This window comes from Rhinolophus sinicus, chromosome 17 (genome assembly GCF_057876585.1).
Source record: "Rhinolophus sinicus isolate RSI-liver-muscle chromosome 17, RSI-T2T, whole genome shotgun sequence".
Classification (NCBI taxonomy): Eukaryota; Metazoa; Chordata; class Mammalia; order Chiroptera; family Rhinolophidae; genus Rhinolophus; species Rhinolophus sinicus.
This window is the reverse complement of record NC_142517.1, coordinates 2,497,897-2,504,054: the sequence shown is the minus strand read 5'-3', so window position 1 is coordinate 2,504,054 and position 6,158 is coordinate 2,497,897.

Below are 6,158 nucleotides of genomic sequence, written 5' to 3'. Positions count from 1 at the left end.
CCTCTGGAATTGGTGTGACCTTATTTGGAAATAGGGTCTTTGAGGATATAATCAACTTCACATGAAGTTATACTGGTGTCCTTATACGAAAAGGGAAATTTGGACAAACACACAGAGAGGAGAAGGCTGTGGGACCACAGAGGCAGAGATTGGACTCACGCAGGCACAAGATCCAGAGAAGCTAGAAGAGGCAGGATAGACCCCTCACCCCTTGGCCCCCAGTCCTCAGAGGGAGCAAGGCCCTGAGACACCTTGAGTTTGGACCCTGGCCTCAAGAACTGTGAGAGACAGTAAATTTGTGTGGTTTTAAGGCAGCCAAGTTTGTGGTACTTCGTTACAGCAGCCCAAGTACTAAAATTAAAAAAAAAAAATTGACTCAATTTCAGACTGTCAGAAAAGTGGCAAGAATAGTACAAAGACTTCCCAGAGGCCCTTCATCCAGATTTGGCAACTGTAACACTTTTGTTACATTTGTTCCCTCAGGGATGTGTGCAATCTGGTCCCTTCTCTGGCATTAACTTTGAACACTTGGTCTCTCTACTATAAAGTTACTATGTTTGCTCTTTGTAATTAATAAGTGTCTTGTGCGGAGATACTCTGAAACTGCGTAAATACCCTATTCTCAAACTGTCACTTGCTACTTTCAGCTTTCATTGAGGACTTGTATCTGAATCAATTTCCACTGAAATGGTGGTCAAGAGGTGATTTTTCTAACCCCATCATTCCTTCTGTATTTATTATTTGGCATTCCACTATGACAGAGTTTTTCTTCTCCCCCCCTCATTTATTCTCTTATTTATAAATAATATACCAGTGTGGATTCACTGATCCTTGTATAAGAAGCACACACATTTTACCATTAAAAGCACACAATCCAATGGTTTTTAGTATACACACAATATTTAGTATTCATGGAGTTGTGCAACCATCACAATTTAAACATGCTTGTCCCTCCAAAAAGAAACCCGGTGCCCACTAGCAGTCACTGCCCCTGCCCCCTCCAGCCCTAGATAAACCACTACTTGATGTTTTTATTTATGTCATGTGGATTCATGGAGGTTTTTTTTTTAATTTTTAAATTTTTATTGGGGAATATTGGGGAACAGTGTGTTTCTCCAGGGCTCATCAGCTCCAAGTCGTTGTCCTTCAGTCTAGGTGTGGAGGGCGCAGCTCAGCTCCAAGTCCAGTTGTTGTTTTCAATCTTGAGTTGCAGGGGGCGCAGCCCACCATCCCATGCGGGAATCGAACCAGCAACCTTGTTAAGAGCTTGCGCTCTAACCGATTGAGCCACCGGGCCGGCCCGGATTCGTGGAGTGTTGCCATACTAAACAGATTATACTCTTTTACTGCCATTGTTTTGATGCCCACATGGCCCCAGGTCAGGACTCCAACTGGATCCTGTGTCTTTTTGTCATTTCCGTGTTGTTCTTTGCGCACCTGCTTTTGGCACAAGATGTTTCAGGCTCCTCTTGATTTTCCCTGCCCGTCTTGGCAGCGGACATTTTTCCAACGGGTCCTTCTTATGGGCTGGCTTTCATCCTCCCAAAAGGCACCTGTGGCAGTCCCAACCCCCATACCTACAAATGTAACTATATTTGTAGGTAAAGGCTTTAGAGAGGTGACTAAGTGAGAACGAGGCCATTAGGGCGACTCAGACTCTCCTGGACCCCACTTGGGTCGGGTTCCTCTGCGCCCTCCTCACCACCAGCCCCCCGACTCCCACCCCCGCTTGTCTTGGGACTGCCTAGTTCAGTTTTAGCAAGAATCCTGCTAAGTCCGTTTAGAAAGAAGCCCCCACCCCACCCCCACCTCCTTAGCAAGGATCCTGTCAGGTCATTTTAGCAAGGCTGTCCAGTCCTGATGACACCCACTCTGCCCCTCAGCTGTGACTCCCCAGCTGCCTCTGTTGTAGTCAGAGCCGAGCCCCAGCTCCCTGCCTATTCCAGGCAATAGTCTGAAACTGTCCTCCTTATTGAACAATTGTCAGGTGGGGGAGGGCAAGCTCTTTCCTGTCCTGTCTTAAGGGCACGACTCTACCAGACAGCGCCATCTCATGAACTCTCAGCACCCAAAGGCCCCACCTCCAAACACCATCACGGGGGGGGGGGGGGGGGGGGGAGTCCATAGCAGGCCAAGGCCAGCGTGACTCGTGTGTTAGGCCATGCTGAAGCCAGGGGCAGAAACCTTATCCTAAAAGCCATCTTATACCTTGTACCTGCCGGCTTGTATTTGTCTTAGGCCTGGAGAAGCCGCCTGGAATATAGAAAGCATCTTATGCTAAAAGCCATCTTGTCTTGCTTTGCACTTTGCACCTGCTGCCTTGTGTTTGTCTCCCAGAGGTTTATGATCAGTGGGTCTGGGCGGTCCAGACGGCGGCCTAGGGGCTTGAACGTGGAGCTGGAGGGCTTGGACAAGGCAATGAGAGCCCCCAGAGCACTGAAGGGGGATCAGCCTCGTTTACACCCTCCTATAAATCTCCATCCCTCTTTGCTCGGGGAAGTTATGATCTTTTCCCTCCGCTCTCACCTGACCTCCCGCCGCTCAAACATGCCCAATACATTCTAATAGACCAGTCTTGGTCTCCCGTCTCATTCCTCCGGCCGCGCCTAACATGGTGTCCTCGTAAGAAGCTTGAACTGAAGGAGGAGCATGAAGACGCAGAAAGAAGGCCGCCATCTGCAAGTCAAGGAGAGAGGCCTCAGGAGACGCCAGCCCTGAGGATGTCCGGTCTCCAGGACTGGGAGGGAATTAAGTTCTGCTGTGGAGGAGACAGCTGCCGCTGCCCTGAGTCCCCAGGGCCAGCGGGCAGGTCTGCAGCCCAGGAATTGGCAGGTGCCTGGGATATGCAGGGCTGGCCGCTGGGTCTGCCAAGTGCGGGACAGTGGGAGGCAACGCCCCGCAGCCACAGGTGACAAAGCAACAGCCGGAGGTGCAGCCTGCCACCCTTTCCCACCCCCAGTTCTAGGTCTCAGGCAATCTCAGGTGTGTGGACACGATCCACACACCACACAACTCACCCACTCAAGTGCACATTTCAGTGGCTTTAGTACGTCCAGAGTGTGTGACCACCACCAGAGTCAGTTTCAGAAGATTCTCATCACCATAGAAACCCCACACCCCTTAGCCATCACCCCCACATCGATCCTTCCCCACTCCCAGCTCTGGCAACCACCAGTCTACTTTCTCTCTCTCCAGGTTGCCTGTTCTGGAAAGTTCATGTAAATGGAATCCTATCATGTGGTGCCCTTTGTGACTGGCTTCCTTCACTTGGTGGGTTTTAAGGTTCACCCATGTTGTAACGTGTCAGTACCTTCATTGTTCACTGTCGAAAGTGTTATCGTGTGGGCACGCCACATTTTATTTATCCATCATCAGCGATGGACATTTATGTTGTTTCCACCTTTTGGCCATTGTGAATGTTTCTGTGGATGAAGACACAGGTATAGTTTGTGTGGACATGTCGGTGCTTTTGGGTGCACCGCTGGGAGTGGAACTGAGGGGTCACACGGCGTTTAACTTGTGGAGGAACCACAGACTGCCCCACTGCACCCCTCCAGCAACACAGGACAGTTCCAATTTGTCCGCAGGCACCCCTCCACTTGCTGTCACTTTTTTGCATCACAGCCATCCGTGTGGGTGCCAAGCGGGAGCTGACTGTGGTTTGGATTTGCATCTCCCTGGTGACAAATGATGTTGTTTTTCATGAGCTTGCTGGTCATTTGTGTCTTTGGAGAAATGTCAATTCCAGTCCTTTGCCCATTTTGAAATTGGGCATTTGTCTTTTTTGTTGCTGAATTTGAGTTCTTTATATATTCTGGATACTAGACCCTTCTCAGAGATAGGATTTGCAGATTATTTTCTCCCATTTGGTGGGGTGTCTTTTCACTTTCTTGATAGTGGCTTTGGTGCAAAACACTTTCAACTTTGATGAACTAGCATTTATTTTTCTTTTGTTGCTTGTGCTTTTGGTACATATATATATCTAAGAAACCATTGCCAAATCCAAGGTCACCAAGGATTACCCCCATTTTTCTTCAACGAGTTTTATGGTTTTAATTCTTATTTTTGATCCATTTTGAGGTACTGTTTTGTATATGGTGTGAGGTACGAACCCACCTTCATCCTTTTGCTTGTAGGTGACCAGCACACTAGTTGGAGACACCCTTCTCTTCCCTTTGACTGGTCTTGGTACCGTCTGGACCCTCAGTTTGACTCCATTGATCTACATGCTTTTCTTGTGCCTGTGACACAGTTACTGCTTTAACTTTGCACTAAATTAACTTGGCACCAAGTTTTGAAATGAGGAAGTGCAACTCTTCCAACTTTGTTCTTTTAAAAGATTGTGTTGGCTATTTGGGGTCCCTTCGATTCCACACAAATTTTAGGGTCAGCTTTTCCATTTCTGCAGACAGGCTGTTAGGATTGTGACGGGGGCACTGAGTCAGCAGACTGCCGTGGGGAAGTGCCATCCTACAATATCAAATCCTCTCATCTGTGAACTCGGGAAGGCATTCCACTACTTCGGTCTTCGATTTCTCTCAGCAATGCTTTCTAGTTTTCAGTGCACAAGTCGCACACTTCCTCAGGTACATTTATTCCTCAGTATTTGATTTGGGGAGTAAGACTCCAGGCCCATGAACGTGGGGTGTCTATTTAGGTTTACTTTATTTCATCACCTTTAGAGTATCAGTTTTGCAGTCGGTAACTGTTTACACTGTGTCAAATCTTCTCTTTGTAAAACAAACCTATTAGGGTGGCTACTTACCCCTCTGCTGTCCTCACTACCCATCTCTTACCGGCAGTTACTAGTACTTTTCCTACTAACAAGTAACCATTACTGAGCACTCACTGCGCACACGCCAGACACTGGCCTAAGCACCAACTGTACTACCGAATGGAGTCTCTTAAATATCATAAAAGGTGGGTGCTCCTTAGAGGAAGACGACACACAAGGGTCGAGTCTCCAGCTAGTGAACGGCACAGCCAGGATTCGACTCCTGCCTCTGCTCTCCCCACCTGCCCCTCGTGCAGTGGCAACCGGCCCAATCTTGGGATGTTAGGTTGAACCACATGCACTTGCTGTTTGATCTTCACTGACCTATAAAAAATGGCAATTTCATATGATTCAACTTGTTAAACAAAAAAAAAACAAACGCCTGGGATTTGAAGCAGGTGCCTCAATCTTTGCCTCCTGCCTCAGGTGGGGGTTTTCTGAGTCTACGGTCCCGCTGCAGGAGGTCTCAGCGTGCTCCCCAAGGCCTCTCCAGCTGCAAGTGGGCCAAGTGCACTGGATGTGCCCGGCGTCTTCTGAGCACGTCTGTCCTGAGACAGGGCCCGTCTGGGGGCTGAGAGCTCTTATGCTTGCCTTCAGTCCCCCAGGGACAGAGGGTCGGTCCCCTCCCTAAGAGCCATACTGAGCCACCTGCATGAGTCATCCAGCCAAACGGACCCCACCACCAGGGACGGGTAGTGAGCGACCTCGCTTGCTGGCTGGCAGACCCCTGAGCTGGGGACCTCTCCTGACGGGCCACATTTTCAGGCCTGTCCTGGAACGTGGCATGGGAAGGCAGCCAGCTGGTTGGCCTCAGGACTGTGTGATGGAGAAGCTTCCATTATGTAAGAAGAGACCTTGGGCTTCGTCTCTGAACTTTGAATTTGACGTGGGAGGACAGGTGCAGTTCCTGCAGTTAGAGTGCTGGCGTTGTTCCCATTTGATCTGCACAGCTGTTGCGGGCACGTCCCTGGACAGTGGGACCGACCATCACGGGAGACAGGATGGAGGGGTGTGAAGGCTCAGCCTTGGCTGCAGGGCGGCCCTGGGCTTAGTTTTCGCATGCTTGTCACCTGTTCAATACCTTCTTGGGTGGCAGCCAGCTGTCTGCCATGAACTAGGAGGGGCCATGGAGGGGCAGCAGATGAGGGCTGGTACCCTCCCCGGGCCACTCAGCAGATGAGGGCTGGTACTCTCCTTGGGCCAGTCTGGGCCACCCCCAGCTTCCACCCAGGGTACTGAGAGAACACCGAGGGATACTGGGGTACGAGTGACCCTCTAAATCCAGTATTGCACTTCTGTGACGAAGCGGCACCCACGCCAGACGCCCAGCCCCTCTCCCAGGAGAGGAGGGTGCAGTGTCTAGACTGACGCGTAAGCACGTATT